Raw genomic sequence first — 20,214 nt, 5'->3', positions numbered from 1 at the left:
TAGCGTACTCAGTTTCCCCTTACTGAGACGCAGAAGTTTGATCAAGACTTCTCTTCCTCCTAATTAATTGGAGGGCCAAAAATCCCTTTGTGCACTTACCCTTGGTTGGTTCCCTGTTTCCCCCGGTCCGTCGCCGCCAGTGAGCAGGGTATCAGACAGACGAGTCTTCTGCGTTCCCCCTGGAAAAAATTACCAGTGCGCGCTTTGGGTAAGCAGTTGTCCTCTCTCTTGTACCCTGCCCAGTAGGGCGAAGGGGCTGCGTTCCAGCAGACCACTTATCCGAGTCACGGCACCATAAAATGTAGCACCCTGCTTGTGGTTAACGCTTAGCTGGAATGAAATATTCAACGCAGCAATAGAGAAATTAAAATAGTAATTTATTTGTCAGACAAATAAATAAGAGGCACAGTGGTACATGGTTACCAAGCTCTGGCCTGGCCTCCTGCCATTCTGGCCAGCACTTATATTCCCTTAATCCAGCCCCCTTTGCTCCTCCTGTGGCTGCCTCTGTCCAATCAGCCTGGTTGAAATTCCTATTGGCTGTTTGCTAGAGCCAATCACAAAAGATACACCCACAAAAGATACACCCACTTCCTTGCCCTTATATGGGAGACAAAGAGCTATATATAAATGACAAATAAGTAATAATATATCTTACATGGAATCTTAATTACCAGCTCACCTCTTGCCCTTCTTGCCCTATTGCCTTCTAAAACAAATGGTTTAATCTTACATTTTATGTTCAACAGATGTCAAGGATCTTGAGTTTCACATAAATATTGAAAGATTTCCTTCATTTAATGTTTCTAAACAAAATGCCTGACAACTATATATCAAGACTGCCCGGATGGCGTCTTCTGTCTGGCAGGGGGGCTGGTAGCTGACTTAATTTCAGGATAAATACAACTCTTACAACCATATGAAATAAGAATCTAGCATTCCTTAAATCCTTTGCATAATTACATTTAAGCCAATATATTTAAGCTAATATATTTCATACATTTATCATAGGTAGCCTCTTAAAAGAATAAAGCTTCTCAAAGTGAAAAGGAAGGAACTCAATAAAACACAGCTTTTAAAAGAAGCCTCTTCAGTTTGCACCTCCCCCTTTCCCCCTCCTCTCCAGCCTCAAAATAAAATAGGAAGAAGCTGCTTCTTCTGCCAAGCCAGTTGCCTTTCCAACATTTAACACATTTTAACCTTTTTTAACTCTCTCAGTTTAAGAAACAGCTTTAGAAGAGACTTCCCCAAAAATGTTCTCTTTCCAGCTAAATGTTTCTCCCCATTGCTCCTGGCCTTTTAACCTTAGAAAGAAGATCTGGCTCATTTTACTGGGAGGCACATTAGTATTATCTTTCCCCATTCCTAATGGTGTTTTCTCAGCCTTGGGGCAGCATATGTAATTCTCCCTTTTTTATGACTTTGAGAATTGTTTTTCTACTATAAATCAATGGGGCCCTTCTTGTCTTAGGAGGAAAAACATCTTGCCAAGGTTCTTTTAGGCAGCTGGTCTTTTGCCTGGCATGAAACATTTGAAAATCCTTTTTTTAAGCTCATTTTTAAATACAAGCCTTGATTGAAATATATAGAAGCTTTGATAAACATGCAGGCTTATGATTAGATGCCTCAGTATGAGCTTTCGTGTGCATGCATGAAGAAAGAAGAAGTGTGCATGCACACGAAAGCTCATACCAAGAACTGACTTAGTTGGTCTTTAAGGTGCTACTGGAAGGAATTTGTTTTGTTTTGACTATGGCAGACCAACACGGCTACCTATCTGTAGCTGAATCTGATAGTACTTCACTGCTTCTAAGTGGTTAATTTTGCTGTTCCTTAAATTACTGTGTGTCATAGCACTGAATTAAGACTACAGTCCTGTGCGTTGGTAGTAGCACCTTTAATTTTATCAGAGTTGTGGATTTCAGTGGCCTGTGTACTGGATTGCAGAGCTTCTCTGCTGGGTCACTGGGCTCAGAAACCGTTTGATTTTGCATTTCAAGGGACGGAAGGCTGCCTTTGAACTGTCCCATTGTGTCTTAATTTAGCAGTTTATAGCACCTCTATCAGTTGAAAGCCTGGTGAAAAGTTATAAGGGCCACAGTAATTAGCAGAGCTGAAGTCCAGACACCCTAATCAACAACAACAGAAAATGCAGAATATTTGTTGTTGCTTACACTCTATTAGTAGAGATATTAATACATGCATCCTTATGAATAGAACTAAAATCTATTATTGTATAACTGTGTTAACACAGTTAACACAGTTAACTGTGCGCGGGTCTGCAAGAACAGTTAAATGACTCCAGCTTGCTGTTATCCCAGCATTTTGGGGGGAAAGCTGGTTTATTATTTTTCAGCGAAGCCACCTTATGTTTTTAGTAGCTGTGGCTGATGAGCCAAGTTTGTTGGTCTTGTTTGAAGCTCCTCCCCGGGGGTGCAGAACAGGAAGAGGTGGAGGTCAGAGGGAGCTGCTGGAGTTCCTTGGTTTGTGTGTGCGTCTGAGTGAAGTTGCCATTACCCTTTTACTATGTGTGTGTCTTATATTACAGCAATGCTGCACATCAGTGGCCAAAGAGAGGGGAGAAGGGAGGAAAAGCCTGTTTACACAGACTGCAAACCGCCTGGGGAATAATGCAGGAAAGGAAGTGAGCCGGCTCGCTGTCTGACTGCTCCAACTTCCTGCTCGCTCGCTCTCTCTCACTCTCGCACACACACCAACCGGGGGGGGGGTGGGGGGTGGAAGAGAGAAAGAAACAAGGGGGGGATCAGGATCTCATTACAAGAGCAACAGAGCGTTTTCGAGGACTGTCAGTATGGAAAACGGGGGGATTTTACGCAGCTCCCTTTAAACCTGCGAGGAGAGGTCGGAGAAGCCCACCAAACTCCGGGTATGTAAGCTTTTTAAAAGTTGGGCAGAGTTTGGAGGGGGGAGGCAGAAAAGGGCGAGGGGCAGACAGGTGGGAGCAGCATGGGATGGCGCTCAGGCGGTCCCCCCCCCCGCACCTTCCCTGATAAAAGGCGAAAAGTATCGCGCCACGGGTGGGGGGTGCGGGAGATCCCTGCCCCGCCACAAGGCATCCGGTTGGGGCTGCCGGGGGAGGCGGGAGAAGAGTCCCGGGTGCCGGGAGCTCCAGTGGCAGCTCCAGAAGCCCCAGTTGCAGCTCTTTGCTGCGGGGCAGAAGTGCCATCTGTCGGGGGGGGGGGGTTGGGGAAATAACTGAGAGGGAGCAAAGTGGGTTGTGTGGGGGGCGCGCGGAGCGGGTGGGGGGGGAGAGAGACTGGCGAGACGTCGCCCTTTTGGACTGTGCGTGAGAGAGGGAGGGCAGTGGGAACTCCCGGGGTGTGGGGGGCAGAAAGGAGTCCCTGGCTTCTGCAGGAGGCGCGCGTTGTGTCAACTGCTTGTTGTGCATATGGCAATGTGGAGGAGTCTCCACCTGCCGTTGACAAAAAAACGCCGGGGGGGTGGGGGGCTAAAGATGGGGCTCTCTTCTCCAGCGGGGAAGAGGGGTGTGAGGAGGGGCGTCCAACTTGGCTGGAGAAATGGGGGTGCCAGTGCGCCTCTCGAAGCGCGCGCGCGCGCGTGGCGGTGGGGAGGGGTCGCCTTACGTTTGGGGAGACGGCGGGGGGGCCAGTGCCTTTGTGAAGCGGGTGAGCTGGAAGGGGCGCGCGCTGCCTGACAGGCTTGAGGAGACGAGAGTTAATTTCTCTCCGAAGGCGCTGCGTCGCCATGAACCACTTTAGGGGTGTGTGAGGGGAGAGGGAAAGAGAGTTTGTATGTGCGCCTTTATGTGTTTCCACAACCTGGGAGCGAGGTGGCGGCGTCCCTGCTCTTGCTGCCACATGGGCCGTTTTATTAAGACAATGAATTTGAGTGTGTGCGCGCAGAAGGAAGGAGTGGGGCGGCGAGGTGGGGTGGGGGGAACCGCACACCAGACTGTAGCCCAGAGGAATTAGAGCAGTTTGCTTAAGGGCAGCGCAAATTGCTGGGGGCTGCAAGGAGAGGAGGAAACGGCCAAGGGGCTTTGGAGGAGGAGGGGGGCAGTGTTGGGAGAGTTTCTGGCTTGTCTGGAAACAGCAAGACTAATTGCCATGCGCTTCCGGTTTGAAACTGGCAGCAGACAACATCTTGAAAATGAGTCACTGCAGCTCACAAAGAAACTCTGTGGTTTTCTCCTTCCCAGGTTTATGTATTTGCTCTTTTACAGTTTCCTTTGTAGTTTCGAGAGAGAGCGAGAGCTGGAGAGTTTCCTTCACTCTCACCCTCTGCCTCCACCAAACCCCCTCCCCACTCCATTTTTATATTTTACACCATCAGTTTAAAAAGGGGGGGGGGGAGAGACTGGAGAGTTGTTTTTGGATCGGGCTGTGCTGAAGGTTAGAGGGACTCTGATGCTGCAGGAGGAAAAAGTTCCCTGAATTTTCCACTGGCTGCAGGAAGAGAGCCCATTTAGTCATGGCTAAGTAATGTCTGCACACACCAACTAATCTCATTAGGAGTTTCCGTTCCCTAACACAGGAGGGTTTTGTGAAGCCCTCTCAGCTTTTCTGCCCACTACTGTTGAAAGCGAGACAAGTTACATCTTTATTTAGTCAGGGTGGGGGGTGGGACCTACTTAACTTAATGCAGCATCCTTTTTATCATGTGATCTTGAATGGCTTTTTAAATGACAAAGGACACAATGGTTTCATTTTAATGTTCCTAAAATAAGGGCTTTACCCTTTATTTTGCCTTTTTATACTTTTTTATTGGTTTTAGGGCTTTGATGTGTAATATTTGAAAATGGGATCTACCGTATCTTATTAGTTCCCGCCTCCTTCCTTCCATCTCTTTTAGTAAATAGAGGATGATAAAATGTTTATCTAAAAGCAAATATATGCTCACTGCATTTGGCCAAATTCTCTTGCAACTAATGTGTGCAATTTTGTGATTATTTTAAAATATTATATGACATTTGCATTTTAACTTACTTTTGTATTGAAATAACTTTCGTACCCTGAATAACCTCTAGGGCTGAATGCGTATGTCACATTCCTGTGTACCACTATCAAATTTCTAACTGATGAGGTTACCAGGCATCTGGGGATTTTCCTAGCCATAATTGCATTAATATCCAAAAACATTTTATCCAGGATTGGCACCCTTTGGATACAAATGGAGAATATAAGGATCATTGTGTGTTTGAAAAAAGTGTAATAGGTATTGGTTTATTGCACTTTTATTTTGGTTTTCCCATGTTCCTGCAAAACCTGATATGCTATGGTTTAGAAATTCAATAAATTGTAGAATTCCAGGTGGCTGCAGTGGCTAGGAGTGCTTTCTATCAATTGCTGTGGGCATCCGTCTGCCTCAGGCGACAATGGAGGGGTGCACCTTTGGGGGTGAAGTCAATTACATTTTCTGTGTTGACTTCACTATTTACCTTTGAGTAGTGGCCTGAGAATTACCATCCAGGCTTTTGTCAAGGACTGACTGTTGTAGTATTGCTGAACATGGATGCCTTCAAATAATGTTTAGAAGGCCTAGGTGTTGATAGCTCAACTCCTTCCAGGAACAGGTAGGTATGGCCATATTCAACAGGCATTTTGGCACTTGGCTCAATCTTGGGCTGCGACCACCTATGCAAAATGCTGGGTTTGACCTTTAAAATGGTGCATACAGTGAATACTTCATCAGTGTCTGCTGTTTTCTGGAGAAGTTATGCTCAGACCCTTACGATCATAGACATTTGATGAGCGGTGGGATGGAGTACAGCCTTTTGAATAGTGGTACATAAACTTCAGAATAGGGACAACCAACTTGGCATCCTCCAGATGTTGTTGGTTGTATTCCAACTCTCATGAGCCATGGTTGACTTGGCCAGTGTTCAGTGATGATGGAAGATGTAGTCCCAACAACATTTGGAGGGTACCACTTTGGCTCTAGAACATTATTCCCAAAGAAGCACAACTCCAGACGGGTGGTTTTTGCAGGTGTATTCTGCAACATGTCATGATGCAATAATAGTGGTGGATTTATAGTGAACCATCCATATATCATTCCACTTTTAGGGCCGGACAATATGTCAATATATTGTCTTATATCAATATCAAGAGCAAATCATGATAACAATTTAAAAAAAAATTACCTGGCAATATATTGTGAATCGTGTGTGTCTTTGTGTGTGATAGTCAAAAAGCATGATACAATGGTACCTTGGTTTAAGAACAGCCCTGTTTACGAACCATTCGGTTTACAAACTCCGCAAAACCGGAAGTAGTGTCCCAGTTTGCGAACTTTACCTCGGTGTAAGAACGGAAGCTGAACGGTGGAAGGGCACTGCCGGCGGGGGGTCTTATTAGGGAAAGCATGCCTCAGTTTAAGAATGGTTTCGGTTTAAGAACAGACATCTGGAATGGATTAAATTTGTAAACCGAGGTACCACTGTATTGTGAAAATTGGGAAGCCAATGCTTCTTCCTGTCCTGTGCTGCCGTTGCCATTGCTAACTCTGCCTCAACTGCTCTTCCGTGCCTCCTGTAGCAGCAGTAGCAGACTGATGCAAAATTCGCTCTTTGATAAACTGTGTGTGCACTGCAGGGTGGCTTTCTGCCTTAGCTCTCGGTCTCCCCTGCCTGCCTCCTCAGTGGCAGGCAAAAATCGTCCTTGGAGATATTGTATGCAGCCTAACTCCGCCTGAGCGCTCTGTTTCCTGAGCAGGTGGAGCTGAACAGCCTGCAAGTGGGAACTTCCCTCCATCAGAGACGCCAGGCTCTTGCTGAAAGGCAGGCACCAGGTTGGTAAGAGGCTTAGGTAGAAGTGTGGCTTCTGGAATCTGGAGCCCCTTTCCTCCTCCTGTTCTCATGTAAAAACATAAACTTGGGTAATAGGAAAAAGAAAAAGAAAAACATGCTGCTCAAGCATAAGACCCCCTCCTTTTTTGCTGTGCTTGTTTGTTGCAGGTGTGTGTGTGATTGTCTGTATACACCTAAGCTGATTAGAACTCAGTCAAAATAAAATGTGGTATATCTATACCAGGCTTCCGCAAACTCGGCCTTCCAGATGTTTTTGGCCTACAACTCCCATGATCCCTAGCTAGCAAGACCAGTGGTCAGGGATGATGGGAATTGTAGTCTGAAAACATCTGGAGGGCCAAGTTTGAGGAACCCTGATCTACACCCATATATATCTTCATTCACCATGTTTGTTAGTAGGCATTCAGTAGCTCTGATAAGAAAGAAATATTGGGGGATTTGTTTTGTTTTTGTGAACAGAAATGCTGGTATAATAACATAGTACCATACACACCAGGATTTGACAAAAGACCTCACTACTAACACGTAGGCAAGGAGCTTTTTAACCCTATGACTAGAAATTGTGGGGCAGGCGGGCAGGGAGGGTATCCTGTCACCTCTTCAGTTTTCAAGATACGCAACAGATGTGGGGAGCAGGACAACAAAACAGAGAAGTGTTTCTGCACTCCTTTCACATATAGTTTAGCTTGTGTTGCAGTTGGAGTAGGGGTACATGTTTTCAACCACTTAAGTCTCAGATTTTCAGCAGTGATGATTTCATTATGCATCAGGAGGGTTTTAATAAGGTCTACTGACACGAAAATACATAAATAAAAATTCTGTACAAATTTTATAATCTGTATGAAATAGGCAAATGAAGCATACCTGAATATATTTTCTGGTTTTGTTAATTATGGGAAGGTAGAATATTTACTCAGGTCAATGTTGAACTCCCAGTCAGTATTTATTTATTTATTTAGGTGGTTTTGCACAAGCTGCAAGCGAGCTTGCAACAAAAGCAAATAGATAAAATAGGGTTACTGTACATCTGGAATTCCCCGGGATTTAACAGGCGAAAATAGCACCCAGGGGAAATTTTGGAAAACTGGCAAAATGTCCAGGATTTTGAGATTGAGTTTAAAAAGCTCAGCAACTATGAGCTTCCTTAAAAAATCTCAACAACTTTTGTGTCGTGAATTTTACTTCTAGAAATATGGCAACGCTAGATAAAATCATTCACAATAACAAATCATTGCTGCCAGTATCCAAAGCCCTCTTTCAGGTAGTGCAAGGATTCCACTGAATAACACTGAAAAAGATGTGTCTTAATCAACCACCTGAAACTATAGAGAGATGGAGCAACATACTCCTCAGTAGGGTGAGGAACCCCCACTGTGAAAAGGCCATTTCCTAGGCTCCCACACCACATACCTCATCCTGCATGGGGACCACAAGAAGGGCTTCATCTGTTGGTTATGGGCCAGTCAATATGGAATAAGCCATTCTTACAGATATTTGGATCCCAAGGTGTTCAGGGCTTAATACCTTGCATCGGGCCCAGAAAATAATTGGCATCCAACGTAGCTGTTTTTGAAAGAGGGTAATGTTATTATGGCCTGCTGCTTGTAGGTATTAGCCTGATTGCTGCATTATTTTGTACTAGTTGGAATTTCCATAACATCTTCAGTGGTAGACCCATGTGAAGTGCATTATAGTAGTCCAGTAGAAATCCAGCTGCTTCTTGCAGCATTGGAAATTTTGCCTGGCATTGCACAAGCGCATTTTTAAAATTACCTTTGGAGGCATAAGGACTGCACCCTTCTTGAGTGATTTTTGGCTGGCTGGAATGTGGCCTTGAACTTTGATAATGTTTCTTGCTTGCTGGCATAGATGGAGGATAGAGAGCTGTGAAGATGGGCATAGAAACCTCTGACTTTTACGTCACCTGCAGTGTTAGGAGTATTTTTTTAAGCATAAACTGCACAATCACAATCACTTCACACAATTTGGGATTAGAATTTCCTGATTAGAATGCATGGATTTTAGGGAAACCTGAGTCCTATAACATCTCATAAATTAAATGGTTCAGGCAGCATTCTTATGGTAAGTCCCATTGATCTTTCTGTAATACATTGTAATACTAAGTAGGCATATATATGATGGACTACCTTTTGTTTATTGGTATTTCTACCAACTTATAAACAAAGGAATTAACTTCAAATATTATTGTTTTTTCTGTTTTTAAATGAGAACCTGATTTTAATTTGTTCATGATTTAGAATGATGCAGCAGGGCTAGCTAAATGTTTGCTGGCCCAGGACCAAAATATTTAGGAGAGGGCATGCCTACAGAACAGGTATGCATACAGAAACAAGCCCCCCAAAAGATGATGCTGTGTGTGGATTGAAATGACACTTTGAAACTAGGAGGCAAGTGGCTTTGACAGTTGTAGCTAAAGCAGAGGTGAAATAGCTTTAGAAAAGTTTTGTATTACGAGATTGGCATGAATCAAGGTAATTCTTATATTAATTTCCTGGTTTCCTTATTTGGATATTCAGATTCATGTGAATGTAAATGATGTATATGTAAAGGATGTAGATGAAGATGTACAGTGGTACCTCGGGTTACAAACACCTCGGGTTACAATCACTTCAGGTTACAGACTCCGCTAACCCGGAAGTAGTACCTTGGGTTAAGAACTTTACCTCAGGATGAGAACAGAAATTGCGTGGCAGCAGCAGGAGGCCCTATTAGCTAAAGTGGTACCTCAGGTTAAGAACGGTTTCAGGTTAAGAATGGACCTCTGGAATGAATTAAGTTCGTAACCAGAGTTACCACTGTATAGCTGATGTTCGGGAAGGTGGTGGTAGGGTTTGGCAGCATGCCCTCACTTATCCTTACATGTTTGCTTACACCTGAGGAGACTCAGTGTCCACGTAGGGCTAGAGAGATCTGGTACAAATGTAAGAAGACTATGAGAATGATCTTTTGAGGAGCCTCGCACTTTTGTACCACTGCTGCCTCCTCTCCTTTCTTCTTAGCATGAAGCAGTCTCTTTCCTGGTTTTGTGGCAAACCATAGTTTATCATTCTGTCTCAACTGGAAAAACTATTTTATATGATTGCCCTGCAAAACAGGATTGAAAAGCAGAGCTGGATCCTAGTTTCTGGTTCTGATTTATAGGGCAAGCACAACTATATCTTGCTGGTTTGAATGAGATGGCAGAGTATGCTTTGCCTGAAGCAAGGAAAGAAAAGAGGTCATCGCTTCACATGATGGTAGGAGGAAGCAGGTGTGCCTGAAGCTGCTTAAAAGCTGATTCTCGTAACACCAACCGTGGTGTGGTGTTATGTCTGGACTACCCGAAACAGGTGGAGTCCTTTGCTACTAAGTAGACTATCTGCTCCTAATTATGCATCTTGAAGGCCTAATGTACACGGGATCAGGAAGTGCACAATTTATTCTGATAGATTGCCAAAATGCGAAGAAACCAGCTGCACACTTGTATGTGAAGCACGGTACGTGGAGAAAAAAACCAGCTTCTTAAAGAGAAAAGTATGTTGTTAAAATAATCAATGTTCTTCAATCCATGTGTGCCACGGTGTGCTAGATATCTATCTTAGAAATATGAGATGGAAAATAATTTCTCCTTGAAACGTAAGTGATGAGACACAAGGCACTTATGTACCATATTTTTTGCTCTATAACATGCACCAGACCATAACACGCACGTAGTTTTTAGAGGAGGAAAACAAGAAAAAAAATATTCTAAACGAAATAGTGGATATATGATTTTTGTGGTTCATGCTGTGGCCACAGACATGTGATCTGACAGTGAGTTTGGAGTAGCCCAATGCAAAAATCCTGAGGATCCATGTGGATCCATGCTTTGTAACCACGGAGGAGGGAAGGAAGGGGAACCATGGATCCTCTGCTCACAACTGCAGCATATCCCCCCCTGCCACCCGCAGGCATTCGCTCCATAACACGCACAGACATTTCCCCATACTTTCTAGGAGGAAAAAAGTGAGTGTTATGGTGCAAAAAATACGGTATATCCTACAGTGGTACCTCGGGTTACATACGCTTCAGGTTACAGACTCTGCTAACCCAGAAATATTACCTCGTGTTAAGAACTTTGCTTCAGGATGAGAACAGAAATCGTGCTCTGGTGGTGCAGCGGCAGCGGGAGGCCCCATTAGCTAAAGTGGTGCTTTAGGTTAAGAATAGACCTCTGGAATGAATTACGGTAAGTACTTAACCCAAGGTACCAATGTATAACTTTAGGCTTCTGGGAGCAAAACAAAACAAAAAACAAACCTCCTAGTGTGAGCTCAATGATATTTTCTTTTCTGATCGCAGCTCCTTCCAGGGCATCAGAGACATGCCTGAATGTCTTCTTTTTTGCAGGGGAGTGAAGTTGATGTGGACCCCAGCTTCTAATTGAAATAGATGTAACCTTGTTTTTAGCAAACCTGATACACTTCATGCTCCATGATTTCCTCAACAATTGTGCAGTCAGTTGTCCTGTAGTGTTTCATTCCCTTCTTTGCAATTCTTAAAAAAAAAAAAGTTTAACTTACTAAACTACTGTAGTTCCAATTCACCTCTATCAAAACAAATAAGGAAGCAAAACTACCAAATGTCTAAGCTAACTGGGATCCTTTCTATCCCCAGCAATGTGTCGAAATAGTGTGTGGTATGGATGATCTTAGGGCAGCATTCACTTATGCAAGGACTTTTGCTTGCCTCCCTATTGCCCCCTGTATCCCCCCCCCCATATTGGCTTGGGGGTGGGGTTGGAAGAATCCTAGAAACAGCGCAAGGGGGAGCAGTGGTGTAGCTAGCCGCTCGGGTGCCTGGTGCGGGGGCGTGTCCTGCAGTTGGGGGCAGGGCGAGCCTCTCCAACACTTGGAGCCTCTCTGCCACCTCCCCTTCAGTTGTAGGGCAGCTGAGGGAGAGGCAGTAGGCAGACACAAGTCCCACACCGACGTTTCAGGCAGCGCGGAACCTGCAGGAGCCTAAGCCACCATGTCACTCCTAAAAAGTTTTGTGAGCCCAATTTTTAAAATTGGGAGTGCGTATTGTTATGATTGGCAAACTGGAATGCTTGTGCAGATGGAACAACAGGAAGAACACAATGTTGAATTTCTGCCCTTAGCAGTTTCCCTATATTGTAAATTCAGTTTTTATGAACTTGCACCACTTCAAAGACACCAGAATAGAGTCCCCTCTGATTTTGTACATTTTTTTTACCTATACATTTATCTTTGTACCAAAAACATCATCACGAGAGGGATGAAGCGGTCCTTTGGACCCCAGAATTAAATTTTGCTGTAGGGAATTAATTATAAATTAATTAATTGGCTTCATCTTGGTGCAGGACAATGCTGTAGTTGTAAAACTTGAAGCAAAGGAGCTCATCATGGCTCAATAGTTGAGGACATGTTTTGCATGCAAAATGTCCCAGGTTCAATCTCTGGCATCTCTAGTTTGGGCTGGCGGAGACCAGTGCCTGGGGCACCAGACAGCTCCTGCCAATCTGGGTGGACGACACTGAGCTAAGTAGGGACCAACGCTCCTATGTCCTTTTCAGCCCCACCTCCTTAGCCACATCCCCAAGGAGAGTCTTAAGAACACAGGCAGCTGTACTGTTCCACTATACAGTGGTACCTCGGGTTACATACGCTTAAGGTTACATACGCTTCAGGTCACAATACACTTCAGGTTACAGCTCCGCTAACCCAGAAATAGTACCTCAGGTTAAGAATTTTGCTTCAGGATGAGAACAGAAATCGTGCAGCGGCGGCGCGGCAGCAGCAGCAGGAGGCCCCATTAGCTAAAGTGGTGCTTCAGGTTAAGAACACCTTCAGGTTAAGAACGGCCCTCCGGAATGAATTAAGTACTTAACCCGAGGTACCAGTGTAATATATAAATACCGTATTTTTTGCTCTATAAGACTCACCTTTTCCCTCCTAAAAAGAATGGGGAAATGTGTGCGCGTCTTATGGAGCGAGTGCAGGCTGCGCAGCTATCCCAGAAGCCAGAACAGCAAGAGGGATTGCTGCTTTCACTGCGCAGTGATCCCCCTTGCTGTTCTGGCTTCTGAGATTCAGAATATTTTTTTTCTTGTTTTCTTCCTCCAAAAACTAGGTGCGTCTTGTGGTCTGGTGCGTGTTATAGAGCGAAAAATACGGTACATATACAGTGGTACCTCGGGTTACAGACGTTTCAGGTTACAGACTCCACTAACCCAGAACTTTGCTTCAGGATAAAAACAGAAATCTTGCGGCGGCAGCGGGAGGCCCCATTAGCTAAAGCGGTACCTCAGGTTAAGAACAGTTTCAGGTTGAGAACGGCCCTCCAGAACGAATTAACCAGTGTACTCACAAGCGGATGCACCCATATACCAAAGAACAGCAGTACATAGCCTTAATATCCATTTCTTATTTGTAATTTTCTTTTAAAAACAAAGACTCAGTTAGACTACTGGAATACTTCACATATTTATTCTGAGCTCAGTTTTTCATCTAAGCATTTTTTGCTTCTGTTTGTTTCTCCCATTAACATTATGGGGTCCAATGTGCCCCAATAGCTTTTGGAATGTGATATGCCAATACATCCCCCGCTCCCCTGTTAGCTGAGATCATTAAAAAAAAATCATAGCTTTTATTTCCAGCCAGAACTTTAAAGGGACTCAGGGAACTCCAATTGCAGATCAACACTGTTAAAAATGATGGGGGATTAACCGATAGAGGGGCCTATATTCAAGAGAAACCTCTGAACCTCCCTCGGGAGGGGGGGCTCTCCTGAGGACCTGTAAATGGAATATGATCCCTCTGGGTATCAGCTGCTGTTGACAAAGAGCAATATCTAATCTGCACTATGTCCTGCTTATAAGTTTTCTGTAAGCTGGACTATTATGAATCTGTGGCCTGATATTTAGTAGAGCAATTATTATGTTCTTAATGGTTCCAAACAAGGAACCGTTTGTTGCCCTTGCATGGTATAGGGAGCCAGGGTTTGCTATTGGATAATATTTTAGATCCTGATTAAAAAAATAAAATAATCTATGGCTGCTTGGAGTAAGGCCATTACAGTTTAACTATTTTAAAAGTTAAAGCAAATTAAGTTTGCTTGCATTGCAGATAATGCATTTGAAGAAGGGAAATCTTGGTGGAATATCAGCGCAGAGCAGAATAGTTAAAAACCCCGAGATGTCCTGAAAAATGGACTGGTAAGGGCCTCCATAATTCTTCTATTTACATTTCCTATACTTAATTGTGGTGTCCTTTGGGTTACGGTAATTTGTGTTGGGACTACTCCAGGATACATTTCAACTGAATCATGTCAAAAGTAGCCTGTTTATTTACACTATACACACCCTTCACTTCCGTAAATGCTGACTCATGGCCTAGCTGTAGTGGAGCGCTGAGCACTTTGCAAAGTGGTTCTTTATTTATTTTTGCTTTTGCCACGTTGAATAAGGGCACCGCTTGCCTGCCAGAAAGGTATCTGTTGGCCTTGAGCTCTTCTCTGTCATTGCAAGCCACGCCCAATGCTAGTTACAACAGGCCATGATGACATGCTTGCTCTGAAACGCATACTTTCCCATGCCAACTCTTGGTTTATTCTGCTATTTTCTGTGGTTTGCTCCTTCACTGTTTTGCACAATAAACATATCGCATAGATTTGAGTGATGATGCATGTTTATTTTATTTGAAGCTTTTTTGCTTTAATGAATCAGCTAGTATTTTGGAGACTTTAGAGAAAGACAAGAGTATATTTGTTCTTAAGAATTTTGTTGAATTATGTATGACTTCAGAATTAGTCATGATTTAGAGTGGAATGTCAAGATGTAGGAACAGGAAGTCAAGCTTACTAAACATTGAAATAAAACACTAAAGCACAAAGTGTTTTAAAATGTATATAGTTTGGATTCTATAGGTTCTTTCTTGAGAAGAGGATTAATTTTGATGTTGGGATACACTTTCTCAAACTATTTGTTCAAGTGCTGACACTTAAAAGCTGTTCCAACTGTTGATGATACTTGTATTTGTATGACGGGAGACAAGGTGGGGACATATGCAGCAGATGGATAAACTCAGGCTAGTGGAAGAGTTATCAAAAACACAAAACTTTTCAACCTGTTCCCATGAACACAAATTAATGGACGTAGGGCTTGTAGCCTGGAAAAAGCTACACACTGACTAATAGTCAATATGGTTCAGTTTATGTACATCCTGTACCAGCAGCACTCTCATCACTACAGAATACTGAAACAGCTGAAGGCTAGAACAGGCAGTTGCAGGATGTCTTAGCATTCTGCTGAAAAAGAGAAACAAGGAAATGGAAGACACCCCAAGGAACTGGAAAACAAGTATGGAGCCAACATAAATCCCAATTAGGGTGCCGTGTCTTCCTTCAAGCCCTTCACAGCAGGCACCAGAACTCTAAAGGACGCACATACAGTAACCTAGTGTGGAACAAGCCAGTGTAATATTCATTTGGCCATAGGTCAGAGAAACCCGTAATACATAGTAATCTGCTTTGAGACATTATGGAATTGCCTTTCTAGGAATGCTTTGAGGAAACACTGGGCATGCATTTGCTGCGAATGATTTAGGTATGAGAAACCCAGGACTTACAAAGCACATCACTACTAGCATATAGTTGGTTTATCTGCGGCTAACTACGATTAGACAAGCACTGAATAATTTATTTTAAAATTTGATAACGTGCATGTGTGTTAGTTTCCTCAATCATGTTTATTTGAGTTTAATGTAAGCTTAGTTGTTTTTCTTTGCACATAATGTAATGCACATACGGTATATTGTTTTATCCCACGAGCCACTCTGCTGAAACATGCATAGTAAAGCTTCTTGTAAAATCAAATAATGCTTACAAGAGGTTTCTTTTATGCACGGAATGGCGCAGGAATAGATATTTTTCTGAAACCTATATTACATTTTTATAACAAAGGATCTGCCTTTTTCTTCAAACTTTGTCCATTAGTGTTATGCTGCATATTAATACAGGTGAAACTCGAAAAATTAGAATATTGTAGAAAAGTTCATTTATTTCAGTAATTCAACTTAAAAGGTGAAACTAATATATGAGATAGACTCATGACATGCAAAGCGAGATATGTCAAGCCTTTATTTGTTATAATTGTGATGTTTATTGCGTACAGCTGATGAAAACCCTAAATTAACAATCTCAGAAAATTAGAATATTAAATGAAATCAGCAAAACAAGGACTTCAAATACATCAACATTGGACCTCTGAGAAGTAGAAGCATGCACATGTACTCAGTACTTGGTTTGGGCCCCTTTTGCATCAATTACTGCCTCAATGCGGCGTGGCATGAATGCTATCAGCCTGTGGCACTGCTGAGGTGTTTTGGAAGACCAGGAAGTTTCAATAGCAGCCTTCAGCTCTTCTGCATTGCTTGGTCTCATGTCTCTCATCTTTCTCTTGGCAATGCCCCATAGATTCTCTATGGGGTTCAGGTCAGGCGGGTTTGCTGGCCAATCAAGCACAGTAATCCCATGTCCATTGAACCAGGTTTTGGTACTTTTGGCAGTGTGGGCAGGTGACAAAGTCCTACTGGAAAATGAAATCAGCATCCCCATAAAGCTCGTCTGCGGAAGGAAGCATGAAGTGCTCCGAAATCTCCTGGTAGACAGCTACGTTGACCCTGGAATTAATGAAGCACAGTGGACCAACACCAGCTGATGACATGGCTCCCCAAATCTTTTTTCTGATGAGAGTAGCTTTTGCATCTCATTTGGAAACCAAGGACCCAGAGTCTGCAGGAAGAATGGGGAGGCACACAATGCCAGATGCTTGAAGTCCAATGTGAAGTTTCCACAGTCTGTGTTGATTTGGGGAGCCATGTCATCAGCTGGTGTTAGTCCATTAAGTTAATTTGAAACTTTCACAGTTTATTTTAACTATCTGGAACACCTTTCCCCAAGGAAACATGTGGAAAAATTCCTTAGTAATTCTTATTTCAAATTAAAACAAATGTTGTTGTTGTTTTCACGGAGGTAGTGTATAATTATAGTGGCAAAATGCTGAACAACTCAGTCAATCTGATTAATTCTTTGCCAGAGACCTACAAAATTTAGGTTGGCAGCATGTATGATATCCAACTAAGTTGTACTCAGAGTAGACCCACTGAAACCAATGGCCTTAAGGTCATTGGTTTCAGTGGGTCTACTGTGGGTATGATAAATGCAGGATATCACTTCATACTGCTAAGTGTAGAAAACTTCAATTCTTTCTCTCAGTTGTACAGCAATATGTCTTTTGTGGGTTGCATTCCCCCATAAAGTAATCAAGCAGCCCATGTGTTTGTAGAAGCACAAATACCCAGATGAAATCTATGCAAGGAGGGCCTGCCACATCTTGATAAATGCTGGGGAATGTTGCGTAAATGAAACAATCTTAGAAATGATGGAGCAACTCCTGCTTGACCAAAGCACTGTGTGTACATTAGAACCCCATAGAGCTTTGAATCATGGCTGAGGTGCCGCGTGTTATTAGTGCAAAAATGGAAAACAGATAAAGTACCAACAAAGGAAGAATGGCATGTTAAACTGTTGGAATATGCAGAGCTAGCAGGGGTGACCACTAGAATAATAAATCAAAATGATGAAAGATATAAGGAGGACTGGATATTGTTTATTGAATATATGAGAAGTATTATAAGCAAACAATCTACCTAGCAGGATGGTAAGATTTTCAGCAGTGTAAAAAATAGCTAACGTTTATAAAAGTGGTTGTGATAGGGTGAATCAAGAGAGCTGGCATGATGTGTAGTGGCTGGAGTGTTGAACTAAGAATGGGGAGATGCAGGTTCAAATATTCATTCAGCCATGAAGCTTACTGGATCACCTTGGGCCAGTCTCTATCTCACAGCCTAGCCTTCCTCTCATATAGAAGGTGTTAAGTTGTGGGTGAACATATCAGATGACACAGCGATTCTTCAGACAGCTCTTGTTTATTCACAGGCCAGAACAGAACAGAACTGAAGGGTTCAGCCAGCCTGCTTATATAGAGCTCCACCACAATGCAACAGTAATAACTTTCTGTAACTATCCAATCACTGAACGTCACTTTCAATTCCTTATTTGCATATGTGGACCTGAGTGAAAACTATCCCTCTGCCGGCCCAGGGTGAGAACTTCAGTACATAACAGAGGGTTTTTGTGGGGGACCTTGTATGCCACATTGAACTCTGTGGCAGAAAGGTGGGATACAAAAGCAACATAGGAAAAAAAAAATCCTATTGAGAAGACCATCAGCTGTAGAACCGCTTGGTTTTCTTGTGTTCCTTTGCTCAGGAGATCTACATGCATCAAGTCCCCAGAAGTGTTGTGTCCTCTTGTATTTTGTAGTAGTAGCAGGAGTAGTAGTAGGTTTTTTTGGGGGGGGCGGGCGGCTGGCTCTAGCAACTTGTTAGCATATTCCTAGACCTGTAACCCATGTAAACTCAGGTAAACTCAGTGTTACCTACAATGTTTCCAAGTTCAAACAAAACTTGTAGGACTCAAGGTACTGAATATTTTGAACAATTCCTTCATGACAGATACCTTATGAAGAAACTGTTTCTTCTGACCTATAAAATATAAACAAAGCTGTAGCCTATGCCCTTTTTCTGTCTGCAGTTGGTGTTTAATGAGAGATTAAACTCCATTTAAAAATTCAGCCAACTAGGATTAGATTCAAGTCCAAGCAGCCATGTACAGGTGCCCAAGTGCTTCTGTGTGCTCAGCAGGGCTCTTTGAACTTTCCCTTCTGAATACTGCACCTTGTTCTTCATTGGGCCATATTTCAGAGTGGCCTTTGTACAGGGAGCTATGTTGGAGAGGGAGATTCAGGTGTGTGTGCTCCTGTTCATGCCTGCAAGCACTGCCCATAACATTTTCCATCTCCACCCCTTCTATAGGGAAACAGTGAATGGGTAACACAAACCCAAAGAAAGAGAACCACCAAGGCTCACTTCTTTAATGGAATCTAAGATGGATTTTAGTTTCACAGTACTAATATAGAGTTATTTGGTTTCTCGCAGTGCAGTCCTAGCCATGTCTACTCAAGTTAAGTTCTGTTGAATTCAATGGGGTTTAGCCCCAGCTAAGTGGGGTGACACATGTTACACCAAACATAGGTGCGAGCTGTCTCTATACAGGTACATCTGCTTGTGTGAAAGAGTATATACATTTGTTGATTTGTTCAGCTCGGCTGTCGTGTACACAGGTACACAGATTGTACACATGTTGAACATTGCATGTAAATCATTGTAGGAGTGTACAGCTCAAACTATTTGTCTACACTCGTTCAATCCCAACAGAGAGCTTTGCAGTGGCAGCCAGGAATATAAAACTTAAAATGCTTACACAGGACTTTCCCCTTTACATGCTTTAACAACCCTTGGGTTGAGCTTCCAGTGACATCAGGGATGTTTCTATACTTGAAAAGTACAGCCTACGCTGTGTAATATTTCTAGCACTGATGGATAGACTTGTAAAAATGTGTTGCCCCATTTAGCTTGTTTACTGTCAGTATAGCAAGCCACCTTCTGGTGAGAAAAACCGTTGGGAGGAGAGTCCAGAAGGGGTGGGGAGAATAGAAGCTTCAAAGTCTATTCAAAGTACAGTGGTGCCCCGCAAGACGAATGCCTCGCAAGACGGAAAACCTGCTAGACGAAAGGGTTTTCCGTTTTAGAGGTGCTTCGCAAAACGAATTTCCTATGGGCTTGCTTCGCAAGACGAAAATGTCTTGCGAGTTCCTGCGGGGTTTTTTTCCTCCCCTCCCTTTTTCTAAGCTGCTAAGCCGCTTATCTGCTTATCCGCTAAGCCGATAAGCTGCTAAAAGCCACTAATAGCGCTAATCCGCTAAGCCGTCAATGGGCTTGCTTCGCAAGACGAAAAAACCGCTAGACGAAGAGACTCGCGGAACGGATTAATTTCGTCTTGCGAGGCACCACTGTATAGATTTGTCAGTGAGGAAGGAGTGTAATAAATATTACTGGGGGAACAACTAAGCCAGGGGTCAGCAAACTTTTTCAGCAGGGGGCTGGTCCACTGTCCCTCAGACCTTGTGGGGGGCAGGACTATATTTTGAAAAGAAAAAAAATGAATGAATTCCTATGCCCCACAAATAACCCAGAGATGCATTTTAAATAAAAGGACACATTCTACTCATGTGAAAACACGCTGATTCCCAGACCATCCGCAGACCAGATTGAGAAGGTGATTGGGCCAGATCCGGCCCCCAGGCCTTAGTTTGCCTACCCATGAACTAAGCAGTCGTATACAAGTAGCAGTTACTGGTTTCTGTTTCATCCTGATCACATCTAAGTTTTCCATGTTTAAAGAAGGGGTAGCCATCTCAAGTTTTATGTAAGTCAGCAAAATCATTATCTCTCTGCCACACG

At 43.2% G+C, this 20,214-nt stretch overlaps 1 protein-coding gene across 1 annotated transcript in view; it reads left to right on the top strand.

Moving 5' to 3' along the window:
* The first annotated feature begins 2,448 nt into the window (after window positions 1-2,448).
* Window positions 2,449-20,214, top strand: part of ELK3 (ETS transcription factor ELK3) — a 46,846-nt gene continuing 29,080 nt past the window's right edge. The window contains exon 1 of the mRNA XM_081878309.1: window positions 2,449-2,887. The gene's annotated coding sequence lies outside the window, so the exon portion shown is untranslated. The remainder of the gene's footprint in view (window positions 2,888-20,214) is intronic.

The sequence above is a fragment of the Podarcis erhardii genome, assembly GCF_964252035.2.
Source record: "Podarcis erhardii genome assembly, chromosome: 10".
NCBI classification, from domain to species: Eukaryota; Metazoa; Chordata; class Lepidosauria; order Squamata; family Lacertidae; genus Podarcis; species Podarcis erhardii.
The sequence above is the reverse complement of the archived record's forward strand: the minus strand, read 5'-3'. Positions and strand labels throughout refer to the sequence as shown.